Genomic DNA, 12,080 nt, shown 5'->3' on the forward strand with positions numbered 1-12,080 from the left:
ATATATTTGGTTTATGCTCCAGCCATAGCTGTACAGAGTGACTTTCCTCTGCTTCTTCCACGTTTGTTTCTCTTTCTACCTGTGCTCCTTTCTGCAAACTCTATGTTACTACACTATATTCCTCTTATTTCTCAAAAAATATCTCAAATTTTACATTTGGGAAGGGGTGTTGGTTTCCTTGGTGGGGGGCGGGGGGTGTTGTTGTTTTTTGTTTTTTTTCTTTTTGTTTTGTTTGGGTTGTGTTTTTCTTTTTAAAACAGTTTGAAAACGCTTTTTCTAAGCATTTCTTTAAGGCTGGAATTTGAAGGAGTCTAATTACAGTTTTCAATTTTGTTTATATCTTTAAATAAATCTATTTTGGAGGTTGGAACAAGATATCCACATTATTTGAACTCTTAGTTAAAAACAGCAGAGAAAGATGTTTTTTAAATATAATTTCCCCCTTTTAATAGTTTGGGGTTTTTTATGTAATCCATTTCCTAAAACTGTATCCATGTGACAATAAAATCTTCATAGAGAACTATTTCTCAGGTCCTATTTTGACATCTCCAAACCTATTTGAGCATGACTTTCAATGCTAAGAAGGTATTTTTCAGTAAGCTGAGCTCCATTTACCTTTACTAGTGGCAGGGTGAATATTTGGAGGGGAGAAAAAGCATGCTTCTAAATTGATTTTGTACTCAGGGATGAAAAAAATTAAGATAGCCAGTTGTCACAGTTACCGTTCAACTTTTTTAATTTCTCATGATGTAGCTGCTTTTGAACTTACTGGCTACCTTTAGGTACTTCCATGCAGGCAGCAATTTGGGAAGATTTAGCTACAGGCTTTAGTGGGTCTATGTGCCTGATACCAATTTCATAAGAGGGATTTCATGCGCTAATTGCTCCAGCACCAATACTATTGCTGTCTCTTCCCCATAATTGTAGGTACTTCGGTAACTCAGGCAGGTTTTTTGTAACTTTTTTTTTTTTTAACTTGTACACATTTTTCAAATCAGTGAACGTTCCTTTTCTTCATACATGCACATTACTGTTTGGTTTTTTTTTGTTTCCATTACCATGATCCCAAGGCCTGCAGAAAAGCAGCTTTTTCTTGCCAGCACTGTTCCAGGGTGCAGTTCTTTGAATGGAAAGTTATTCAGGTTAAGCAGCTGGCTTGGTACAAATAGAAGTTTCACAAGACAATCCACAGCTCCTGAAGTTTGCATTAACATGTGCTGAACTATGAAATAACTGGTTAGAAACGCGTTCAGCTGTAACTCTAAAGCTGTATAGTGCAATTTCTACTTTCATGAAAAATAAGCTGTATTTATGAAAGCTATCTAACAAAATGCAAGTGTTCTGTAACCAAGTTCCTTACTTTCATTGATTCTCATGACCTGTCAAGACACTGAAATTTAGAGTATTTTCATATATAATTTGGAGAAAAGTCCGATTTGCTGCACTTCTTATTACTGCCCACATTTCCAGACTGAATTTTTCTCAAACTACCCACCTGCTTCTTGTATGTGTGGAGGCCCAGCTGCCAGCATCACAGGGATGAACCTTCTCTTAAACAGGCCCAAATTTCTGCATAAACTCTGTTGCCTTCCACAGCTTAGTGCAAGGTTATCTCTGAACACAGACAGACTTTAGACACTCCTTTGAAGGGTTTCTGTTAAGGACCCTTCATAGAATTCCAAAAGAGTGTGTGGCTTGGAAAGACAAATCTGTGTTCATTTAGTTTCACTTGCATTTCAGAGAGAGGAATGTGGGGGAATACTGGTTTGTTTTGACAGATTTCATTCTGCCTTAACCTTTCTTTGCCTGAAAATCATCCCCCTCTTCGATTTTTTTTCTAGGTGCACTTATAAATCAGAACTTGTATCAGTATTCTATAAACCTTACCTGATTGCGACAGTAACGAAGCAATTCACCCATCACTTTGGGATTATTTGTTTGGGATTTGTTTGATACAGTAGGACCTTCCTGTCAGACACAAAGAGATCGTTGTACTATCAAGACAACTCACACTGATCTTTTGTACTAAATTTACAGCTCCACTATCCTCAAACCAATTAAATAACATGGTATGTTAAAAAAGGGGCATCCTTTCATTCATATTTTTTTGATTCAGACTCACTGAAGAAACCTAAGGTAATTCTGCTGTCTGTCATTGGCTCTAGGCTATGTTTCATGAAAATCTCAGTGTTGTTGGGAGTACATCTTGGGTGTAAATCTAGCAATTATTAATAAGACAGGAAACAGAATTTCTAGTTTCCCTTTTACATGCTAATTCTATTATCTACCTCTCAGATAAAGTGTTCTGATAAGGGACCAGGAAAAGCTTTTGTGATCAGGCTGCTGGAATATTTATATAATTTTCCCATTTTTATTGTGAACAGCATATTTCTTTCATATCTGCCCTATTACTCTGTTGGTTTTCCTTTGAAACACAGATATGTTGTCAGTCTGTTGGCTCTGCCATATTTTTAACTACCGGCTGTCTTTATTTTGCTCCTTCCAAAGGTGGTCATAGAAAAGTGTACTTTTACTCATCTATTATTACACTTTGATTGCTGATAGCAAGAATAGCAGTGGCTTAAGGCAAGAATAATTCAGATGCTTTTTCAGACTTCAAAGCTTTGCTGCATGTGAATTCATAGATAAAGTACCTGGTTTAGTTGTTTTCAAATTCCTTAATGATGAGACTGCCAGTGATGTGAAATTTTATTTTCTGTCGTTACATACACAATGGAACATTATTTTAGACCTCAGGATCTTCAGATAAAGACTTCAAAATAATATCTTTTACTTTATATTTATCCTTCTGTTAAGTCTGGCTGTGAGCTGGATGCAGGAAAGGAGAAATTGGAAATGACCGGATAGACAGGGATTGATATTGGATCATTTATCAGAGATGGACATTTAGTTTTAAAATGACAGTGAGCCAAAGCACAAGCTCACTTTACTCAGAAGCTGTGATTTTCACAAATACCCATGGTGTACAAGCAAAAATCTCTGGCCTTATCAAGGTATGATAATTAGAAATAAAAATAATGTTTCTTTACTATCCATCCATATATATATATATTTGAACCTCTTCTCTCAAATCTAAAAGGAAATGAAAGTGGAGTATGGGTCCTGCCTTTCTAGTGCAGTGCATCATCATTCTGTTGTGCAAGCTTGGCTTTTAGCTGTGTCAGAAAACCAGAAATCCTGTTACCTTTGAATTGAACACACCATAAATTTCTGAGAAAATAAAGAAAATTGATTAATACTATAATTACTAATACTAGAAGAAAATTAATCCAAACAGATCAATAATATTTGCTTTTACACATAAAATATCTAACTCCAGAAATAACATACTAATGTTACTGTTAATGTTAATTCTGTCAATGATCATAACACATAACCTTACTGAATTATTCAAAATCCAGTTTGCAAATACTATCTTTCACTGTCACCTAGTGTCTATAAAACTTTCTGCAAGTTTTATTCAGAGAAGAATGAAATACTCCTTTTTCCCAACTTAATTCAAAAACTTGTCATCAGACAGTAATTCCTGATATTTGAGGTTTTCTCATCATAATTATCTAACAAGACAATGTCTAGATAGTTACCCAGCCCTGAAAAAGTCTATGCAGTTGAACACATATGTCCAGCAAGGAAACATGAAATGGGGAGGAAATACAGGGCTTTGAAAACCAATATCATTACAGAAGATAGTGGAAGGAACAGGGACTGCAGGTCCCAGTTGTGTCAGGGCTGTACAGGACTTATGCACTAAAAGAAAGTATACTTAAAGTATTTCAGTATAACTGAATAGAAGAAATAAGTAAATGTATCTAGTGAAGAAAAACACTGGGACACATGTTTAAATAAAAAAAAAAGCACCAAATAAACAAAAACAACTAAAACTTTAAACTGCCAAAAGAACACGTGTTAAATATATTCCGTACTTTCCCATGAACTGTCCCTCTTTTGTACACACGTAACAAAAAAGCAAACATGACAGAGTTGAGTTGTGCAAGTGTAAGGTATTTCAGTGACACTGTTTCAGCTTGCATAATGAAGAACAGAGGCATTCACAGCTATTATGTTTAAGCCCTACTCTTCATAAACACCTATGTTTATAATTTTGATTGCTAATACTGCACTTTCAAGGAAATATTTATTAGTTTTCAAAGTGACAGATTATGTGAAATGGTCGTATTTATTTAAATGTGCATACCAGTCATGTGATCAAATTCAATTTTCATGTCACATAATTCAAATACTGCACAAGATATTCTGAGAAAAGTGGGGACTGCGCTCACATGCGCAGAAGAAAACAAGATTAAAAATAAAAGTCAGCAACCTAAGATACTGTTAATCTATTTAGCCCTGCTGAAATTAGCCTCGAGGAACCATAGCACGAGACTCTTAAAATTACAAACTTAACACAGGCATTAATATCTGTTCTTGAATGTAGAATTCCTGCCAAATGTACATTATCTGTTTACTTTGTAAATGTTATTCCAAGGGTAAAAGGCAGTATAGTGAAACTAAATAATCCAAAATTACATAAGGGCTATTTATTAATGGTAGCTCAGAGTTCTGAAAGTATTTTACTCATCTTATGTAAAGAAAACAATTTATTCTTTAAATTTGAACTGCGATTTCCTTGCACTAAAGTGTGCTGAAGAAAACCTTTAGAACTCAGTAGAAAAGAACATACCAGAGTTACTGTCCCAACCTAAGTTGTTTTAAGAAGACAAAAATTTAATTTCAAAAATATGGTTTTTTTTATGGTTTTCTTTGATTGTTCAGAACAGCAATTTTCAATCAGAACATAACCTTGGAACCCATTAAGCAGTTACAACAATTTCAATCCTTTACGAAGTATAAGTATCTAGTAAAATATTTAAGTATCAGTACTTAAATATTTGATGTCATACTACATGGGACCTCTATATTTCTACTTGCTCTTTGTTAGAGCATTAGAATTATTAAAGGATATGCCTTTCTGCATATAGTGACTTTCAGACAACTTTGCAATCATTGGATTGCAGAAGAAACAAAACAAAGATAAACTTTCTGAAAACCCTCCTAACTTCACCAAGGATTCTGCATCAGAATCCAGTGGAAACTTCTGCTACTGGCCTTTAACGAAAAATATCAAAGAGATTGGGAAAATAATTAAGAACCCATTAGAGTAAGGACAAAATTCCATAGAACGGAAATGCAGGTTGCTAGAACACTGTTTTGTTTTTAGTATATACTCTCTTGCAAATTCTGGGATTGCTGTCCTGGTTCTAAAAAATTTCCTAAAAAAAAACCCCAAACCAACAACCAAACCAAATTTTATAAAAAACTATCTAAAATTAAAAAAAAAACCCAAAACAACAAAATGAAGTGTGAAAACTGCAAAACCATAGATCAAGAGTGAATTTGGGCTCCAGATATACTCCACACTGTGTAAGATTAAATAAGAAAAAAAATAAATTCTATCATTAAATTGAGAGCTCCAATACTTGCTTTCATACAGATTATAAATTTAAAGACTAGCAATGACCTCTAGTGTTGCAGTTTAAGCACTGCAATATAGTGTTGCGATAAAACAGCTCCCCGAAACTGCCCGGTAATTCAACTACATTATACTAGTACAGACTGCATTCAACTACACGGTATAACGCAGAAAAAGCATTTCTAAAGAAGAAAAAATACCTCTCTACTAACTAAAGCTAACAGCAGCAGAAATACTCTGCCGTTTTCCTTAAAAGATACTAAAAACTGGTGGAATACTGTTCGGATTGGTAGCATCTTTTGTGAAGATATGGGGTTGGGGAGGGAACATTCTGTAGTCTTTGCACCTGGTTCAAGAACACGGACTATGTATCAGATGAGATGCCACTCTGGCTAGTTCATATGCCCAGGACAGGTAGGACAAGGGGAGCAGGAAAAAAGTGAATTAAATCGCAAGAAGAGAAAATGAGAGGCCATTATGTTTCATACTATTGCTGGATAAGCATCCTTTGGACCATTTGTGGAGAAAGGACAGAGCAGTCCTGCCTTCTAAAATGACCTGCATGCAAGGATAAGGCTAGTACTGTCCCATACACAAGCTTTGTCCCTGTGGCATGCTGGCTTTGTCAGCCACGTGCGCAAATAGAATAAGCTTAGATGTACAGATGTGGTTTAAAAAAGACAGTACCAGGACCTAAGTCAATTGCCCATTCAGGCTTGAGAGGAAACACAATACTTCTCTTTGGTAACATGACAGAATCAGTGGCCTAACTCTTACAGCTCAGACCTTGCTTTTAGAATTCCTGTGTAATTTTTTAAGAAGAGGGATCAATTAATTTCTACTAAATATATACATTAAAAAGTCTACAGCTTCAGTGAAATTTGAGAAAAATTGTCTTCATGGACAAATCGCCACAGGAGGACGGTTAAAAAGATAATATGAAATCTGCTCTGAAATCCTTGTGTGGCTTACCTGAGGATTCAGGGGCACTTCACAAACATAGCTGAACTGAAATCACAAATTATCTTCCTAGGTTTTTCCAGGGCTTGCTCTGGTCTCTAGGCACTGAAGAGAGTACTCTTTCTGTGTGCAATTCCGCTTTCAGATCTGGCTTGCTCTTACTTGCTCCTCACTTTTTTCCTTCTTAATATTTCTTTCTTTTTTTTTCTTCCTAACAGCATTAAGCACACTGCTGAGCCATTTCTTACAGTTTTAAGAGCTTTCACTTGCTATTTAGCTCTTTGATTTCCTTTAACTGCCTCCATTTTATTGGTACTTTCTGTATCAATCTGGATGTTCTTATCAGAGTGCACTTGTACAATACTTTAGCCAATCTTCATCTGCAATTTGAGATTATTTTTATCATAGACTTTCAGATATGTACTCCTGTAATTACAGAGAAAGTCACCATAAAACCTCTTGTCAAAGGTTTCATTCTGCTAGCCCTAAACTGGTTGCAGCACTGCCAGTTCAATGGCTGCAGCAACACCAAGATCTGGTTGGTTAGCTGACAGTGAATTTCCCCTTCGCTGGTTTCCCAGCCTTGGCTGAGCTATATGACATTTCAGCTGTGCTGTCACTGATAAAGCACACAGCCGTGTAAAGCAAGATCCACTCCACTTCTATGTTTTGAAATCCCATATAGAGCATTAGCAGTGTGTGTCAATTCTCAGATTGGCCATCTGCAGTAAAATCACCAAACACCCCAATTCATGCTAGAATGATCTTAGGGGTGTGTGGAAAACAAAGGCTTTTTGAGCTGCTAGTCTGCAGTATTTCTGAATTAAAGGAAATGTTTGAATTTCTATAAGGCTCTGGAGATAATAATGCAAAGCCAAGCTTAAGCAGGCTCAGATTTTTAGAAGCATTTGGGACCGACCAGGGTTTCTCCTGCCTCCTAAGCAAACTTCAAAGACGAGTTAGTGCTTAGAGAAATATTAAAGAAAATTCTTTATCACTATTTCTCCAGCTCTGTCCTTCAAAAGTAACCTCTTAAAACGAAGCTGTAAAAATAATTCCTTCTGCACGTATATCTAGATGATAAACTAATTCTTCAGCTGGGATTTTTGATGGTTTGGTGACCGTCAATACTTTTTCTGTCACATACAGAATAGGTATATTTTGTTCAGATTAGGGGACATACCTAAATTTAGCAATTTATTTTGCCTCATTTTCCAGAGGTAAAGTTAATGAGCAAATTTGATCGGAGAAGACACATATAAAGAAAAATGTGGATGAAAATTGAGTATTCTTTCAAAGGATTTAATAGTCAGACAAAAAGCCCCAACTCTGCATTCTAGAGAGAGCTACTGCTAAGAGCCTATCCAGGTTCACTAGTTACATAAGACATAGTTCAAAACTGAACAACAGCACCAAGAACAAAACTAATCAGTATTATGTAAAACAGCAGAGGAAAAGATAAATGGGTAGGAGCAATGTGAACTGGAAGTTATGAAACATGAAAGACTGAAAAGCTAAAGTCCATAGCCAGTCAATGCAGGGGTCAGTTGCTCTTTTGTTTCCAAAGTACTAGAAATAAATACTGAGTCTATAACATAGTGCTGAAAATGTTAATGACATTTTCTTACCTACTGCTAATTAAGAAAGTTACTAGACACTCACAAAATTTAAGTAAGTCCAGGTAACTTGGGCCACTGAAGTTAGTATTAATAAAAACATGAAAACTGGGGAAACTTTGGAAGACTGAAAGAGCACTGTGTTAAGGCAATGTTCAAAGTGGGCAAATAGATAGAAATTATTAATCTATAGTTTGATGTGATACCTATATCACCCCCTTTTTTTTATGATGCCAATAGTTCAATTCAGTTAACACAGCTAAAGGGTTAAGAACTTAGTGATGCGTAGAAAGGTTCTGCGAAAATGGATTCAAAACCAGTAAATGTTAATTGACTGGGATTACATGTTTGTGGAAACAACACACATACTGCTTACTGAAGGTATTTTCTTCACTGTTAAATCAGGAAAAATACAAAACAACACAAATCTGATTTGGTACATGCAGTGCAAAAAATAAAGAAAAGCAAAATCCTAAACCAGTCTTCAAGGAAAGAGTTCTCTTCCCAGTTTGAGGGGGGGGAGCAGCATTAGACATATTTTTCTTTCTCTCCTGTGCCCGAACAATTACAGAGGTATTGATTTCTATTATCTCTAACTTGCTTGTTTCAGTAGAAGAGAGAAATTTGTAATTAGTAGATATTTTTATGTGTTAGTTTCTATTTTTGGTGTTCTTCATACACTGGAGTATAAATATACTAAATGCATTTTAGAAAGACATTCATGTAAGAGCTTTGGATACTCTTAACCTCAAAACAGTCTGTTACAATTTCCATTTCTCTAAGCAATTCTGCGTGTACACCAATTTGAATGATCTATACGTGCTTTTAAAATGCATAGAAAATACAAATGATGCAATCAAACCAGCAGTCATCTGTGTTGCTGCATTGCAAAGCTCAAGTGCAGAGCAAATTCCAGAGCTGCAAAGCCCTGGAAGAGGATTCTACCAGCACCCACGCCTGATCTCATCAATGAATATATAAAAGCTCCTAAGAAAGAGTAATGAATGCAAGTGCACTCAGAATAGTCAGATTTTTATTTTTTTTAAATGATTTTAAACCTAGGTTAAATTATTCTACTCCTACAGAATCTTAAAATAATGTAACTAGGTACTTGGTAATGTTTCATAGGTGTAGTTTCTTCTGGAGATGCAAAGAATCATCATTTCAACTAACAGTTCATCATTTCAGTTTATTCTGTTAGATGAAGTCAAAGACTAATTCTTTAAATTGAGGCTCTGGAAGCTGGGAAAAAAAAAAAGTGATTATGTTTCTATTCCATTCAGGAATAAAAATGAAACAAAAAGGGCTGTGAGTTACTAGAACAAAGGAGAAAAAGTTAATATATTACTAGATGATATTTTCATTTAACAATTCATCTTCATGTAAGCATAAAGTGGGTTTAATGTATTTTGTTTAAGGCTCTTAGAAGTTTATTTAAGTATAATTAGTAAAATATATTTAATGAACTTGCCTTTCAAGATGCAAAAGTTCTGCATCTTGAACTTCCTGTTTGTGTCGAGGGGAGAATTTATATGCTTTTTTAAAAAGGCAATTAGTCCTTATCAACAAAATGTAAAGAAACCCAAATACCTAAATTAGTGACTTAGATTGAATATAACCGTATTTTTTCTCACTTTTGAAAAAACAGACCACATGTTAAAATCTAAATATAGGAGTGGCCATAGTGTAGAAGCTTCTGAGTATGTCTCAGTGGAGTGCCTGATGAGGTACATTTTCAGGTCAGTTGCTGTGCTGTTGGCTGGCTTATGGCCTGTGGTTTCAGCTGGAGATGCCCATAATCCATTTCTGGAGTAACAGAAATTTGCATCTGATTTCCTATGTTATTCCAGGGTTTACAGTGAGACAAAATTCACTGCCAGGGCTAAGGGAGGAGCTGAAGCCTCACAGGTATGCCTGCACCCCTTGGTTTATAAGCTAAATCGTTACGGCTACAGAACCAGGTCAGTGACTGATGCAAATCATTAAAGAATCACAGTATATTATCTGTGAACAGAAATACCATTAGATATTTAGAATGCTACTCTTCAAAGAGGGAGCTGTGCTGTAACTGTAAAAACAAAAAGAAAGCAAGTTTCTAGCAAGGCAGGCCAAGTTAATTCCTGGTATAACTCCTTCAACTGAAGTATCAGCTTATGTAATTAAGTTTATTGTTACTAGGAATTAGACTTAACACTCAGACTATGACTCTGTATGTGAAAAAGGAGGCCTGCAAGGATGAACAGGTAGCTCCTGGACAAACCCAAACACAAAAAAGGAAGCCTACTGAGGGTAGAAGTAAGGATGAGTAGCCTGCGAGGAATACAGAGAAATTGCCCAAGCAGCCAGTGATCAGGTTAGGAAAGCTACAGCCCTGATAGAACTAAATCTGGCCAGGGATGGCAAGGGCACAAGACAAGCTTTAATAGGTGATAAAAAGAAGTCTGGGGGAAGCGTGGACCCCTCCATAAAGAAACAGGACATGTAGCTACCCAGAACTATGGAGAAGGCTGAGGTACTCAATGACATTTTTTGCCTTTATCTTCCCTGGCAAAAGCTCCAGCCACACCACCCAAGTCACAGAATGCAAAGGCAGGGACTGGGAGAATGAAGGGCCTCCTGTAGGAGAAGACTAGGTTTGAGATCATCTAGGGAACCTGTGCACAAGTCCATGGGACCTTATGAGATATATCTGCAGGTCCCGAGGAAGCTAGCAGATGTAGTGGCTAAGCCACTATCCATCACCTTTGAGAAGTCTTGGCTGTCTGATGTAATTCCCATTGACTGGAAAAGGGGAAATATAACCCCCATTTCAAAAAGGGAAAAAAGGAAGACCTGGGGAACTACAGGGCAGTCAGTCTCACCTCTATGTCTGGTAAGATAATGGCGCAGATCTTCCTAGAAACTATGCTGAGGCACATAAGAAACAGGGTGACAGCCATCATGGCTTCACTCAGGGCAAATCGTGTCTGACAAATTTGGTGGCCTTCTATGATGGGGCTATGGCACTGGACTAAGGGAAGAGCAACGACCTGTGCAAAGCATTGTACACTATATCACACAGTATCCTTGTTTATAAACTGGAGAGGTATGGATTTGACAGATGGACAGCCTGGTGGATGAGGAATTGGCTGGGTGGTCGCAGTCAGAGAGTTGTGGCCAATGGCTGGATGTCCAAGTGGCAATCAGGGACAAGCGGTGTTCCTCAGGGTTCACTACTGGGACTGGCGCTGTTGTAACATCTTTGTTGGCAACACAGACAGTGGGATTGAGTGCACCCTCAGCAAGTTTGACGATGACGATAACACCAAGCTGTGTGGTGTGGTTGACATGCTGGAGAGAAAGGATGCCATCCGGAACCACCTTAACAGGCTTGAGAGGTGGGCCAGTACAAACCTCATCAAATTCAACAAGGCTAAGTGCAAGGTCGTACATGTGAGTCAGGGCAATCCCAAGCACAAATACAGGCTGTGGGATAAAGGGATTCATAGCAGCCCTGAAGAGAAGGACTTGGGGGTGTTGACTGATGTTCAACATATCCCAGCAGTGTGTGTGCAGACCAAAAGTCAACCATATGCTGGGCTGCATCTAAAGAAGTGTGGCCAGCAGGCTGAAGGAGGTGATTTTCCCCCTCTATTCTGCTCTTGTGGGACTCCACTTGGAGTACTGAGTTCAGCTCCAGGCCCCCCAAGAGGGATGTGGACCTGCTGAAGCAAGTACAGAGGAGGGCCATGAAGTTGATCAGAGGGCTGGAGTACCTCTCCTGTGGAGACAGCCTGAGAGCACTGGGCTTGTTCAGCCTGGAGAAGCGAAGGCTTTACAGAGACCCCGTAGGCGTCTTCCAGTACCTAAAGATAGCCTACAAGAAAGCTGAAGTGGGACTTTTTACAAAGGCATGTAGGGGGGAATGGCTTTACATGGAAATATGGTAGATTTAGATTAGATATTAGAAAGAAATTCTTTAATGTGACAATTGTGAGGCACTGGAACAGGTTGCCCAGAGAAGTTGTGGATGC

This window comes from Pezoporus occidentalis, unplaced genomic scaffold (assembly GCF_034315485.1).
Source record: "Pezoporus occidentalis ecotype Australia unplaced genomic scaffold, CSIRO_AGI_Poc_V1 ctg4, whole genome shotgun sequence".
In the NCBI taxonomy this organism is placed as follows: domain Eukaryota; kingdom Metazoa; phylum Chordata; class Aves; order Psittaciformes; family Psittacidae; genus Pezoporus; species Pezoporus occidentalis.